The 16,313-nt window shown below is 38.1% G+C and overlaps 1 long non-coding RNA gene across 3 annotated transcripts in view; it reads left to right on the top strand.

Annotated features, from left to right (window-relative positions):
• The window catches only part of LOC106505836, a 131,602-nt gene that overhangs the window by 42,525 nt on the left and 72,764 nt on the right, over positions 1-16,313 (top strand). Inside the window, exon 4 of one of the 3 annotated variants that reach the window (XR_002338006.1) lies at positions 531-5,170. The exons of the other annotated variants lie outside the window; for them this stretch is intronic. This is a non-coding gene — a long non-coding RNA (uncharacterized LOC106505836). Of the gene's footprint in view, positions 1-530; positions 5,171-16,313 lie in introns of those variants that run through there. 3 annotated transcript variants of the gene reach the window in all.

Here is a 16,313-nt window from a genome sequence, read left to right on the forward strand (position 1 = left end):
ATATATTTATAAATATATAAATAAAATATACATAGTGGATTAAGAGAGCTAGGCTAGAACTGTTTGTGTTTTAAAACAGCACAAGACAGAACTAATGATAGTACTCCTAGATGGCGCAGGCAAGCACTCCACGACCCTTCCCCTGCTCACCAACACACAAATCCCACTCGATTTTTATGGAGATGCAATGTTCTAAGAGTTAAAAAAATGGCAGTGAATCCCAGAGAGCTGCCTCTGCTCCCCGCCCAGTGAAGAGGACCAGGGACCGCAAGACTCAAGGCTTCCAAACTGCGTTTCAGAAGGTGAAGTGCCTGAGTAATGAGGCTTTGCCCACAGCACTGGGGTCGACTTGACCAGCTGATTTTAAAACAGTTTTGAAACAGTCGAGGGGCCACCTTATACCACCGAACAAAGAACTGCAGAGGTACAGCTGGTTGGAAATGAGTCCAGGGCCACGAGAGCGTTGATAACAGAGCGCGGAAGGGGAGCGGGAGGCTGATGGACTTTCACAATTTGGCTTCCTTCCACAGATCAAATGTTGATCAAAGGATAAAAGAGGATCAGAAAATGACGCAGAGACTCCAGGCCGGAGGTGCTGAAAAAAGGGGCCGCTTCATTAGACAATATGGTGCGAGGAATGTGAGGAGCAGCTGGCATTTCAGTTCCATTTTTTAAAATCCCCCACTTTATCACGGGTATTAAACTCGCGCCTGCGTCAATAGCTCCACACATGAATTTTCACTAGGTGGTGAGACAGCCCTGGACCATCACGCCAGCGAAACTCGATCGCCTTCCCACCCCCACTTATAAAAAAATCTAATTACAAAGCCACTGGGTGAAGGGAACCTGTAAATGTAATATGCCTGGACCTCTGGAATCCATTGGATGCAGCGCCTTGCGAAATCTGACTTGGAAAAAATTAATACAAATTGATTTGGACAGAAGTGCTGTCGCAGGGATTGAAAACTGGCTCAAAGACGGTAAACAACGGATAATGACAAATGGCAGGGCAATCAAGGAGCAGGAGCCGAGTTTTCTCTAAGAGAGGAGTGTCCAAGGAGCCTCCATGAGTCAGGGTTTGAGTTCATTTGGGGTCACCATGGGTCTTATCTGCAAAGGACTGAAAAACATATGAAGGAAATCATAGCAGACTCACAGTAGGAATGAGGGTAAACATTAATAAAAGGGGAATCAGACTGGGTCAAAGGAATGCTGGAACCATAGAAGGAGAAAATCAGTTAAAACTTATTATAAAGATGAGAAAATGGCCGGAAGACAGTCTTCCAAGACTCAGAGATTCCCGGCACAAGTGCAGATAAATTCAAACTATTTCATTTGACTGATGTTTACCTTCATCTCCCAAGTTTCCATGGCTACACCAATACTGATTTGAACAAAATAATGATAGATTTCAAGATAGTACATATTCTTAAATTTAAAAAACTTTATAAAAATATTTATTTATCCCCAGCCCTCCTGCCTTCAGAATCCAGATCTTTAGGTGTAGGTTAATTTGCATGCCGATTTACTAGCTGAAAAACCAGAAAGAAATAGGAGCTTGGAAGCATTTGTCCTTAGGCAACCAATGTGAAACATCAAGAGCGCAAAATGATAACACAAATTCGGTTTGTATTATTTGCACCCAGAGCTCACTTAGAACAACCAATTACTTTTTAACGTGAAAAATAAAAATTTCCCACGAGTATGAAATGATTCAACTGATCGCATATTGACTGCACTTCTATTATGTGTTGACTCCTTTACTAAAAAGTCGTGTTGTTTTGTGTGGGAGAAAAGAGTTGTTCCAAAGTCAGATTACAAAAAAATGAGTGCACACTTTACCTCAAGAGGTTTTGCTCACAAGTAGATTCTTAGAATGTCAGTGCTGACAAGGACCTAAGGCTCCTTGATTCTGATTCCCTTCCTTTGGGGCAAGAACTGGACCTCACAGAGAAATAAGACTCCGTTTGTTTCCTGTGTTCCCGTGGCCAGCCAGAGGCCCTGTGAGAATATCTGTCTGGATGCCTCTACATAACTGTGCAGCCAGGAGACCTCATGGAATCTTTCACTTTCCACATGCTCCCATCCTGCCTAAGATGCCACATCACCGCCATTCTTCCAGCCTGGCGAGGCCGAGCTTCACAGAAGCACAGAGCACTTTTCCATTTTGGAAACCTGACCAAGCCTGCTGACCAGGCTGGGCCGCTGACAGTAGCACCAGTCCTGACTCTCTCTGTGCCAGAGTGAACAGCACTCTAAGCCAGAGTCTTTCAGAACCTTGGGACCACTTAATCCCTCAAAGCTTTTCATTCCTGCCACCTTTGGCCTCCACCCAAAATGCACGCTCCAACAGTCCTCTGTCCTCTCACATCCTGGTCCCCACCCTACTCTTTGTTCCTCTGCTATGAGTCATCTTGCCATCCTCATTCCATTTTCCTGTCAAACTCCTGGCCTTTGCTCACATGGCTCCCTCCACCTCTCCTGCCTTCTCCCTGCACAGTCCATGTGGTGAATACCCATTCATCTTTCAAGACTCATCTCAGTCATTATCCCCTGCTTTGCAAAGGAGAATCTTCACCTGCTTCCTCCTAGCTGCCTTGCCCCGTAGAATTGACAAGTCTTTCCATTGTTGCTTAATAGAAGAAAAACCAGAGGAACGTAATTCTATGGGGCAAGGCAGCTATCACAGCTCTCTAAATGGTGAAAGAATTTGTTTGCATGTCTGCCTCTACTGGATTACAGTCTCTCTGAGGGCCTAGACTTTGTTTTGTGCCCTCCACTGTATTTTCAGTGCCTGGAACAGTGTCTCCTAGCATATAGTAGGCTCTTGTTAAATATTTTGTTAACTAGATGAGTATCGCTACTGGGCCATTAGCTTCTTGGAGGCAGGAACAATGCCTTCTTTCCTCACCACTGCACAGTTCCTGGCACATATGGCTGGAGAATCATAGTAACTTCTTTCCTCAGTGCCCTATGGAATCCATATGCTACTGTAAATAAATGTCCCTTTTCATTCAAGCATTTCACCCAGGTCCCCCTCAACCTAACCTTAAACGTGGTGCTCCCTTAGGATGACTCCCCTTTTCACCCTCTTGGAAAAAGCCTCCTCATCACACAGCCCCTTTTACTAAGACCCAAGATCTGCCTACTTCTGGATTCCCATTGCAACTCAAATTCTTTCCTCACAGGCAAAAGTATTGAAAGAGTAGTTAATACCCCTGTTACTAATCAGCCTGCAGTCTTCATCGCCACTGAAATGGCTTTTTCATGGGGTCAAATGCATTGGACAATTATTAAGCCTACTTTTGCTACTTCCAATTCTTAGCGCGTATGGTTCTCAACTTCTCTGTAATGTTTGGCACTTTCAATATGAAGCATTTTCCCCCTTCACCTGCTTTTTCCCCCACCTACTTCTCTGGTCCAACTTTTGTAGACTTTTGGAAAACTCTTCTATCTTATTCTTCATCTTGCATTTTCCCTCAGGCCTCTGAACCCTATTCTCTAGTTGAACTATCACCTTTAAGATGATGAATTACAAGTGTATTCTTCTTCAAAGGCACAGCCTCATTTCTCCATTTGTCCCTGGAAAGCCCTCATGGGTAACCTGAAACACTTTTAAAATCAGCCTTTACAAAGCTGAATTTACTATGTATCTTCTAACTCTTCTCTTCTATGGCATCTCTTGCTTAATCAAAAGTACCCCAACAATGATCCCATATCCTAGCTAGAAATATGGAGAGTATTTCTAGACAAGCTCCACTTTTTCCGCCTCAGAATCCTACTTCTTTCATTCCACACCTGAGACCCAATTTCTCTCACTCTACTTCCAATACTACTTTCACATTCATCCCCCCGCCTATCCCTATGACTACTGTGAGATAATAGTCTCTAATCACATTTCTCCTGTTTAACAAAGATAAAATGATTTATGTATGAGTATTTGCAGCATGTCTTCCTCCCCTTCACAAGAAATACTTAAGAACCATCTGCTATGTCCATAGTGATAATGGATCAAAATAATTAAGAATTAGAAATAACTAGAAACAGAATGAAGGGAGAGAAAAGATAATGGAGAGAAAGAACACATCTAAGAAGGCAAGAGAGGAGTGAAAAAATAATCCTGGAGCCCACACCTGAATTGAGGATGGGAAGAGTTCTGAGTGTAGTTCTAGGAATTGAGAGATACAGAAAGGTGTGTGAATACCAAAGGATTTTTACAACATGGTTCCTGACATTCTGATAAAGTTTTGCATTGCATTTAAATATTCTTGCCTCCAAAATTCCCTTGTGGCATCACAAAGAAACTAGACCCCGTGAAGACCAAGGTAATGATCCATACCTGGATTATTGCTGTAAAACATCTCTATGTAATGTCCTAGATGCTCCCTTCAAACCTCCACCTAGGTATCAGAGTGACATTTTAAAGACAAAAACTAGACCATGACAATACTTTGATTATCTTTTATACTGTGACACTTGCCCAAGCATTCAACCAAAACTTTTGGACATTTCCCAGAGTTTAAGCCAGACTGAATAGCTAGCAGTTCCCTGAAGACATATCACATTGATGATGATTTTTTTTCTTCTACTTCAGATAGTCTCCTTTCCTTCTTCGTATCACTAATTTCTATGTCTTCAAATTCTGTATAGATAACTGCTCCTAAGTGCCTTCTTGAGCATCCACATCTGAGTCAGATCATTGCCCTCATCATCCCAATAGTCATGCTCCTTCCATTCCATGACCTTTCCATTCCCATCCTCCTCCTTGGGAAGCCAGTGCTACCAGTTTATGGTTAGTTTGCAAGACTGTTTTTTCCACAACATTTAGAAACACTGTAGGCAATGCGTATATAAAATATCTTACAAAATTTAATTGCATATATTATAAAGTTGATCAGCACGACTATAGTCAGGACAGTAGCCAGGATTCTTTGGGGCAAAAAGATGAAGAAGACCTGCTCTAAAAGATAGTAAATTATATTATCTGAACATGTGAACTGAGGATTGTGGACATATATAAAGTTTCATACAAACCAGTGGATCTGTGTAGAGTCTGTGAATGGTACAGGGAATTAGAAAGACCCTACAGTCAGTACTACTTCAAATCGGTGAATAAGAACCAAGTATCAGGAGTTCCCATTGTGGCTCAGTGGAAAAGATTCTGACTAGTATCCACCAGGACATGGGTTCAGTCTCTGGACTTGCTCAGTGTATTAAGGATCCAACTATGCTGTGAGCTGTAGTGTAGGTAACAGATGCAGCTCAGATCCCACGTTGCTGTGGCTGTGGTATAGGCCAGCAGCTACAGCTCTGATTTGACCCTTAGCCTGGGAACCTCCATATGCCATGGGTGCAGCCTTAAAAATAAATAAATAAATAAAATAATGAAGTATTCAGTAAAAGAATCAGAAAAGTTAGCAAATGCTTGAAAAAGAAAACTCAATACAAATTTCCTATGGATTAAACATTAGAAAGTAAAAATAAAATTATAAAAATAATTAAGAACATTGAAAATTATTTTCACCGTTTTAAAGTGAAAAAACAAACCTTTCTTAGTATAACCTGAAGATTGGATAACCTAAAGGAAAAGACTACAGAGTTCCTTGTAAAACAGTATTTCTTCATGGTAGTAGCTTCTTTTAAATGTTGAGAGATACATTTTATCTACTTTGCCTCTGGCCTTTTCTCAGTAAAAACATGAGAGCTATTGCTTCAATCATACAATTCAAGGAAACTTTATAGGTCATTGACATTGTCCCCTGATTTTAAGCTTCAATAGCTCTGAAGATATTAAGATTTACCTTGTTTATTGAATTTTTCCACCTTGAAATTTTGTGATTCTTTGCAAATTTTTTTCATACTGTTTTATCCCTATCCCTGTATTTACCAAGTTTGTTGACATCTGTCTGTGAATATACAAAATAACTGATTGCTTTTTTCTATATGACACATAGCTGTGAAATTTTGTAATTTAGCAGCCTTAATTTTCTGTTTGCCCTTTCTCCTAAGATGAAGTAATTCTGTTTCCTATGTTTTCCTCTAACATTAACTATATCAATAAATATATCAAAATGTGCTCTAAGTCCTTTACCACTCACTGTCTCTTGTGGTCAGGGAACAGAATAACAAGGGCAACTTGGGATGGGGAATCTAAGAAAGAGAAGTTGAAACTAATTGAAATGTAGCACTTGATTATCAAGGCCAAGAGCCAGAACCTTGGCCCCCAGCCATGGAAGGCAAAGTAGCTCATAGAATCACAGCCAGAAAAGTGAAATTTTTCCAGGTTCTCCTTTCCTCTTAAATGATAGAAGGTTAAATTCAGTACAACAAAATATAAAGAGATGCCTCAATTTTTTTTTTTTTTTTTTTTTTTTTTGTCTAGAACAGGGGGTCAGCAAATTTGTCCTGTAAAGGGCCAAATAGTGCATACTTTAGGTTTGCATGCCGCACAGTCTCTGTCACTGCTCTTAAACTCTGCCGTTGTAGCACAAAAACAGTTACAGACCACACACAAAAGAATGGAAACACATATGCTCAAGAAATTTTACTTACAAAAAGAGGCAATGAATTTACTAACTCCTAGTCTAGAATTTGGTTCTATTAGACATAGTTGCTTGCCAATATTAGGTCATATCTAGTGTTTACAATATGTTTTATGCACATATTTTTATTATAAGGATATTTTAGAAAAGATTTCATCTATCATGTTTCAGTAAGCCCTTGCCTAATATTAACAAAATATTAACAAAAGCAATATGATTTTGATAATCTACTTTCTCATTTAAAAATTGAAACTAATGAGTTTTTTTCTCGCTTTTTTAATTATCATCATGGCTTAATTTACTATAACTTGTTATGAGATCACTGTCTTTTTTTTTTCTTTTTTTTTTTAATGGCCACAATTTGTCACATATGGAAGTTCCCAGGTTAGGGGTCAATTTGGATCTGCAACTGCAAGCCTGTGCCACAGCCACAGCAAAGTGGGATCCAAACTGCATCTGTGACCTACACCACAGCTCATGGAAATGCAGGATCTTTAACCCACTGGGCCAGGGATCTAATCTGTGTCCTCATGGATGCTACTCAGGTTCACTACTACTGAGCTACAATGGGAACTCGCTGTTATGAGATTTCTGAAGGTCAACCTGAATAGGTTGAATACTGAGGATTTTATTTAATAGAAAACATGATGAAAAACAGTATGTATATATGGGAAATATTTCAACAAAAGATGACACTTAAGTATAGTTTTCATTATAATGAGAAACCTGAAACTATTAAGAATTAGTGATGAAGCACAAAAAGCACAGAGGTTAAAAACCAAAGAGATATATTTAGCAGTGAACTTACTTTCTGTGGTAATCATTTCACAGTATATACATATATCAAATTATTATATTATACACCTGAAATGAACACAGTGCTATATGTAAATTATACCTAAAATAATAAAAAATCCACTAATGTGCCTTTTCTATTTCAAATCTGTGATTTGATGTTAAAGCGGACATGGACAGTAACAGGAACAGTGAACTGAAAAGCACCCTTCCCACTGAGACAATGAAGATCTATAAAATATATTTTTTAAAAGTGATGTTAGAAAGTGCCTTTTGCTGGTCATCTGTTTCATCTTGCACTGTGGCCAAAATAAGGAGCATTTACTCTGATTTTTTTTCATGGTTTCCAGTAAGAAATTACTCTCTAATTCCATCACTGCATTCAGGATGCTAAGTAAACCTGCAGAGACACACTCCGTGAAGGAGTTCAAGAGGCCAAGTGATCAATTATTTGCCAAAGGAGCAGACTATTGCTTACTTGCCTACAGTCCTTTAAAGAAAACAAGAAAAATTAACAAGGGAAGAACAGTGAAGAAATTGAAAAGGTCCCAGAGTGTATCAAGCATCTACAAAACAATTTAATTTTCTCAGCAAAGATGTTGCAAATGGTAATGAATAAATCATGTCCCTATTTGTTAATATGCTCCATCAGGTTCCTTGTTTTGAGGGAAAACAAGGACTCTGCAGATGGAGTATTTCCCTTTATTTAGCAGTAAAACTTCTCAACATTTTTACTTCTCATTAATACTTTGTTACCATTTTCGTATTTCAAGTTAAAAGATCAAATCAAGTCACATTATCCACAATTTAGTACAATGAATATTTACTGAGCACTTACCATGTGCCCGGTAATGGTCTAGGTGATTGAGATGCAATGGTGAATAAACAAAGATCCCTTTCTCAGGGAGCTTATAGTCCAATGGTGAAAGGTAGTACACTATAAATGTAACAAATAAAAGGCAATTTTTAGTAGATTTGAAGATGATAAATGATGGTGAATTCTAAAGGCTGAGTCAGGATTAGGGGGTTGAAATATTTGGCAAAGTTGAAAGTGTGTCTCTTGGAAAAGGTGAAATTGTGAGCAAGGACTTGAAAGAGGTAATAAGATGGTCAAGAGCATATCTGGGCAAAGTTCTGGCAGAAGCTATAACTAAAGCAAAAGCCCTGAACTGAGAGTCTTCCAGGAAAATAGGAACAAATATAAGGGTATGGCTAGGGAGAGATGTGGCCTGGTCCTTTGGTAGGAAGTTCATGGAATGTAGGATTAAAATATTGAGGCTAGGGGACACTCTAAGATTCTGTCTTTTACTCTAGGTAGAATGAAGAGTCATCGAAAAGTTTTGACTAGAAGAAAGACATGACGTGATCAATATTTTTAATTGTGCAATTTAATTTCAATACATGCAAAATACGCATCACATAAAATTTTTCATCAAAACTAATTTTAAGTGGAGTTTAGTATATTCATATTGTTGTGCAGCCCATCTCTGGAACTCTTCATTTTGCAAAACTTGACCCTCTACACCCGTTAAATAATACACTTCCATTTCCCTTCCACCTCTCCCACCAACCCTTGGCAACCACCATTCTACTTTCTCTGTGACTTTAATTATTCTAGTTACTTTTATAATAATTAGATACAGTATCTCTTTGTGACTGGTTTATTTCACTTAGCATGTCTTCATAGTTCATTCATATTGCAGTATATGTCAGAATTTCTGTCCTTTTTAAGGCTGAACAATATTCAGTTGTATGTATATACCTCCTCTATGGATGAACAATTGGGTTGCTCCATCTATTGGCTATTGTGAAGAATGCTCCTAGAATCCTAAGTGTTCAAACATGTCTTTAAGACCTTCCTTTCAATTCTTTGCATCATATGAAAATTCTATTTTAATTTTTTTAAGCAAACATCCAGTTGCTTTTCATATCAAGTACACAATCTTACGTCCCATCAACCGTGTATGTATAATTTAGCCAGGAAATGCATGCAGTGGAGCTTGTATGTGTGTGAAAAATTCAAGACAGAAGGAAGAGGCTTTGCAAGAAAGAGAGAGAGAGGGGGGAAGGAAGGGAAAGTAGGACAGGAAGAAAAAAGTTGAGGAGAGGAAAGGAGAGAGATTTTAAATTCTAAATGCTGTGAGTGTGACCCTAAAAAGCAAAATAAATAAATAATTGGAACATTAAAATCAAAAGGAGATAAAGAGAGCCCAGAAGAGAGAAGATCATGTGAGGCATAAAAATTTGGACTTTACCTTCAGTGTAATAAAGAGCAATTGATCAGGAAAATACAAATCAAAATCACAGTATCACCTCACACCTGTTATGGCTACTATCAAAAAAGAAATAAATGTTGGTGAGGATGTGGAGAAAAGGGAATCAATCCTTGTACAGGCTTGGTGGGAATATAAACTGGTATGGCCACTGTAGAAAACAACATGGAGGTTCATTTAAAAAGTAAAAATCAAACTACCATAAGGTCCAGCAATTCTACTTCTGGGTATTACCCAAAGAAAGTGAAAACACTAATTCAAAAAGATAACTTCACTTCCATGTTCATTGCAGCATTGTTTACATTAGCCACTAAGTGTCCATCAATGGATGAATGCATAAAAACAATGTGGTATTTGTATACAATGGAATGTTAGCCATAAAAAGAATGAAATCTTGTCATTTGTGGCATTATGCTAAATGAAATAATTCAGATAGAGAAAAGTAAATACCATATGATCTCAACTTATGTGAAAAATCTAGAAAAAAATGAGCTCATAGATGCAGAGAGAACAGATTGGTGGTTGTCAAAGGCAAGAGGTGAGTGTGAGTGAAATGGGTGAAGAGTATCAAAAGGTACAAATTTTCAGTTATAAAATAAACAAATCATGGGTTGTAATGTACATCACAGAGACTACAGTTATTTTTAAAAGCTAGTGAACACTTTTAAGCTGAGTAGTAAGGCATGTGTAAGATTTGCCTTTTAGAAAAATCACTGTCTGCAGTGTGGGGAGTGAGTTGATTGAAAGAAGATTGACTAGAGAAAAGGATACCCCCTATTAAGCTATTGAAAATGAAATAATGGACTGAATTAGGTGAATCATAGAGCCAATAAAGAAAGTGATGGATTGACTTGTGCCTAAGAATTCTAGGGTGAGGGAAAAGGTGCCTTCAAGGATGATACTCAGATCTGCAGTTTTAACCAGTGGATGGAAGGTGAGATGGAGCAGACTGATAGAAAAAAGATGAGTTCAGTTTTACAACAGTTGACTTGGATGAGCTCATGGAATATCCAAGAAACATCTTGTAAAAAGGAAGTGTTCTAAACCAAAAATTTATGAGAGAGGTTGCATGTGGAAAGATGAACTTCGGGGTCATCAACATGGAGATAGAGCCACAGCAATAAATAATGGAGATGTTTCCCAGAAAGTGTGCAAATTGAAATGAGAAGACAATCTAAGAGGGAACCCTGAGAAATACCAAAATTTGGGGATTCTACAAAGAAATCTAGATCTCTACCAATGAGATACAGTTAAGGAACCAAAGAGGAGACCAAGAGGTCAAAGGAGGGAAGATTTCAGTGATTTATTAGCCAGGCAGCCAGTCTTTGCTGGCTCTGGCTGGAACAGTGTCTCTGCGTAGCAAGAGCAAAAACCAAATGTAAAAAGTTTAGAGAATGAGCGAAGTTGAGAATTAGAGGAAGTGATTATAGACAATGCCTGCAAAAGATTTAGTTCTGAAGCAGTGGTGATAAAGGACAGTGCCTGGTGGAAGGTGGAAGGCTGAGGGACAGGTTTTAGACTGTGATGACCCAGAACTATTCATTGGATAATGAAAAGGAAAAGAAAGAAAGGAAAGCTTGACCATAAAGGAGAGTGTATTTGTCTGCTCAAGCTAATATAACAAAATACCATGGACAGGGGTAGCTTATAAACAGACACCTCTTTCTTGCAGTTCTGGCGGCTAACATGTCAAAATCACTTGCTGGTAGATTTGGGGCTTGGCGAAGCCTTACTTTCTGGCTTGCAGAGAGTAACTTCCTTGCTCTGTTCTCATATGGCAGAGAGAAGAATCTCTTCTTGCCTCATAAGGGCATTAATCTCATCATGGAGGCTCTAGTTTCATGACATAAGGTAAACCTCATTACCTTCCAAAGGCCCCACCTCCTAGTACCATCACATTGGGGGTTAGGTCTTCCATGTACAAATTTGAGAGGAACGCAAACATTCAGTCATTGCAGCAGATAGGATCATAAGTACAGATACAGGAGTTAATCTTTAACCAGGAAGATTACTTCTCTTCCCTGGGACATCTATTTGTAGAGTTGGTGATAGGAAATTGGACTTATAATTTCTCTCTGACCAAATTGGATAATTACCAGCCAATAGGGAGTACAGCAGGATTAAAGATTTGAGGAGAGAGTGGAGAAGCCTCACTAGGGAAACACAGAAGGTAGTGAACACCTAGATGAGTTTGGGCATACACATGTACAGTTAGGAGTTAATCTTTAATAATACTCAGCTGTCTGGGTTATACTTTGGAAAATGGAACCCTTGAACTGAGCATTTGCCAAAAGAATGGTTAAAAAGGCGATGGGATTAGGGTGTAAAGAAAATTGGCAAGAGAATGGGTTGAAATGACATCAAAGCAAGACAGAAAAAGAAAAGAAGATGAGATAGAACCAACAGAGCAAGATGGAGTGATCACAGCCTGCCAGCCCTGTGTAGTCAGAAAGGGTCAAGTAGAATAATTGAGTGAGAAGGCTTGTGGGAGGAGAACTGTGGCCAGAGTTGGGCATTCAGATTTAGTGTTTCAGAGGTGGTTCAGTTCCAAGTGATGACAACATTAGGTGCATTGGATTATGAAAGACAGGTATAGATGCCCATGGCTGGAGATGAAGTAATCAAGCAATAGAGCAGCTAAGGGTCAAACACAGTATGAAGCTGAGAGTATAAAAAATGAGTTAGATGTTAAATCATTGAAGGCATGAGGGTGAGTGCCCAGGAGAGCAGTCCATGACAGTAATAATCAAGGTTAGAGGATGATATTACCAGAAGGAATAATCTCAAAGTAGTAGGGTTTTTACATAAGACTAATGCAAAATGTCATGGAAGCAGCACTGGGGGTAGAAGAGGGTTGTTTACATAAGTAGGATATGGAGAAAGCAGCCTCAACTTGAAGTCATGTTCTCATGGAAGTGTTGAGATTCTGTCAAAGCAAGGGAAAGAGGTTTTATGAAGAATTCAAGGATGAAAAGATGGATTTTTGTTTACCCTGGATAAGACACTGTGAAACTGAGTTTATACATGGGTATTTTGGGTCGGGGGGAAGTAAAAATAGGAAATAGGGAAAATAGGAGTAAGAAGATGTGACAAAGGATGCCAAGGATGGCAGGAAGGATGCAAGGTTTTCAAAAATATATCCTTGTGTGAGTATGTCTGTCAATCCCAATACACACTACTATATATAAAATAAATAGGTAACAAGGACCTACTGTACAGCACAAGGTAAATTCTTTAATACTGTAGGAAAAGTATTGAAACAACCTATATGGGAAAAGAATCTGAAAAGAATAGATATATGTATATGTACACCTGATTTATTTTGCTGTAGACCTGAAACTAACACCTTTTTAAGTCAACTATAGACCAACAAAATCCATTAAACACACACACACACACACACACACACACACACACACACACACTAGCACCTCCCAGTGGTTTGCTTCCTGGTTTCTTGAGACTGAGGATGGCTGGGACAGAGGTCCTAGGGCTTGATAGTTGATCTGTATATACTAAAGATTTCCCAAGTTTCTTGTTAAAATATATCCATTCCTCATCCCCTTGTATATGACTTTGAACTGTTGAAATGTCCCTTTGTCTCAGAGGCCCTTATTTCTGATATCAACTTGATAAAATCAATTTAGTTCCCAATTATTTTCAGGGGTTTTTTTTGTTTGTTTTTTCTTTTGTTTTGTTTTTGTTTTTGTTTTTTTGCTTCTCTTGACCCAATATTCATACCAATGACTTAATATGCTGGGCTTTTGTCCTAACAGATACCATTGATTATTTGTTCATGAGATAATCCCTGACCAAGTGGTTTGCTAAGAATAGAATAAATGGGCTCCATTCTTCTACCACCATCTCCATTAACAATAGTCTATAAATGTTTATTATTACAGAAATAAAATTCTCCTTATGGGCTTGGCTTCAATTTTGAACTTCATAAGACCAATTTTTAAAAAATTCTTCCAAAATACATGAAGGCATCCCAGACCTAAAACATATGTTTAAAATAGCATAGAAAACATAAAGAAAGAGAAAATTTTTTTAGAAATTTTGATTTTTCCCCTAGCTTTATTGAGATGTAATTAACATAGAACATTAAGACATGCAACATGCTGATTTGATACACTCAAATGACAAAATGATTTACCACCCTAGAATTACCTAATACCCCCATTGCATCATATAATTACCATTTCTTTTTTTGTGAAGAGAATATTTAAGATCTACTTTTTCAGCAACTTTCAAGTATGTAATACAGTATGGTTAACTATAGCAATCATGCATTAGATCCTCAGAATTTATACATTTTATAACTGAAAATTTTCACCATTTGACCAACACCTCCCCATCTCCCCCACTCCCCTAGGCCCTTGTAGCCACCCTTATACTTACCCAAGAAAGAGGAAAATATAACATTCAAAGCTCTAGATATTTAGAAGTATTCAGAAGTTTGAAGAAAGATATAAGCACTTTTTCCCCAAAGTAATTCAGTCCAGTCAGTATCTATTAAACTCTCCATGACAAAATATTTATTTCTAATTTCTTATCCATCAAAGACCAATACTTACATATTGAAAAATTACTTGAAAAAATAAAATTAAAAAGACATACATAAAAAGTCTCAATTGTTTCCAATTAAATTCAAAAGGCATTTCTAGAGAAATGCAAATCAAAACCACCATGAGATACCACCTCACACCAGTAAGAATGGCCGTCATTAATAAGTCCACAAATAACAAGTGCTGGAGGGGGTATGGAGAAAAGGGAAGCCTCCTGCACTGTTGGTGGGAATGTAAGCTGGTACAGCCGCTATAGAGAACAGTATGGAGGTACCTTGGAAAACTATACATAGAACTACCATATGACCCAGCAATCTCACTCTTGGGCATATATCCAGACAAAACTTTCCTTGAAAAAGACACATACACCCACATGTTCATTGCAGCACTATTCACAATAGCCAAGACATGGAAACAACCCAAATGTCCATGGACAGATGATTGGATTAGGAAGATGTGGTATATATGCACGATGGAATACTACTCAGCCATAAAAAAGAACAAAATAATGCCATTTGCAGCAACATGGATGGAACTAGAGACTCTCATACTGAGTGAAATAAGTCAGAAAGATAAAGACAAATACCATATGATACCACTTATATCTGGATCTAATATATGGCACAAATGAAGCTTTGTAAAAATCATGGACTTGTAGAATAGACTTGTGGTTGCCAAGGGGGAGGGGCCGGGTGGGGGGAGGGGATGGATTGAGAGCTTGGGGTTAACAGATACAGATTATTGCCTTTGGAATGGATTAGCAATGAGATCCTGCTGTGTAGCACTGGGAACTATGTCTAGTCACTTATGATGGAGCATGATAATATGAGAAAAAAGCATGTATACATGTATGTGTAACTGGGTCACCATGCTGTACAGTAGAAAAAGAATAATGTATTGGGGAAATATAAAAAAGAAAAAAATAAATAAATAAAATTAAATTAATATATATATATTCCCAAAAATTAAAGTGTACACTTACATTTCAAAAATAAAAAAAAATGAAATAAAATAAATTCAGTAGGCTAAAAACTTCCTCTGTCAAATTGCAACAAAAATTTCTAAATGTTTATTCTCAAGTTTGTACTTAACTTATTGCAACTCACTAATAGTTCGGGGACAGGAACTAGGTTGTGAACCACACTCTGAGTAGTACTGGCTTAGTGGTTTCCATCCAACTTATTTCTAGAAGTTTACTCCTGATTTCTATAGAGACCTTTGTTTTGCAGCAGGAATAATGGAACTAAAGTGCAGGTGAAAATCAGTGTTTCCCTCTTAAAAGTAAAAACCTTGTTTATACACATCTTTCCTTAAACTGTATTAACTTCTTTGCTAGATAATTTTTCTGAGTCTCTAGGAGAAGAAAATACAGCTAATGACAGAGTGAAAAAGAAAGGAGTCCTAGGAGTTATGCTACATCATTGATTTATAGTCATATGTAATATTAGATCCCATTTTCTATCTACTCATTTTAAGCAATCCCAGGTCTTACTAGTAATCGGCATCCAGATAGTCAAATGGTGGGCAATATTTCCTCTAGAGCAGGAGTGTTCTTTTCCCCCAATTTCAAATGATAGACCATTAATCCTCTAAGGAATGCCAAAAACTGTTACAGATTTTACGACTAAACCTATAGTGTTGACAGAAAGTGCAAGTTGATTTTGGTGATTCATTCCAACGATAGAGATCATATGATTTTCTTCTGACAATTAAAATAGTCTAGAGTGGCTTAATATCATTGTCTCACAATGGAGGCCCAGGATGGCCCCCCGATATTTTAATATTCTAGGGTGCACTTCTTGGTTAAGGTCACGGTCACCCCCTTTTGTTCCTAGTCACTGTAACATCCTGCAGCTTACCTGCTCTTTTATCCTTCCCCACAAGCTTTCTCTCACTTGGCAGCTGTCCCTCCATGTATATAGAGGTGATGGTTTGGAATCCTTCCCTTTTCTCTCATCCTCTGAATCAATTATCATCCTCCTAATTAAAGCACCTCTTTCATTAGCTTATGATGAACTGTGTAGAGAGGTGCAGGGCACTTTGTATTAAAAGGCCTATTAATGGCAATCTTATTAACATAAGTAAGACTCTCTTCCAATATTAGTCTCTCTCCTGTCTCTGTCTCTTTGTCTCTA

This window comes from Sus scrofa, chromosome 13 (assembly GCF_000003025.6).
Source record: "Sus scrofa isolate TJ Tabasco breed Duroc chromosome 13, Sscrofa11.1, whole genome shotgun sequence".
Taxonomy (NCBI): Eukaryota; Metazoa; Chordata; class Mammalia; order Artiodactyla; family Suidae; genus Sus; species Sus scrofa.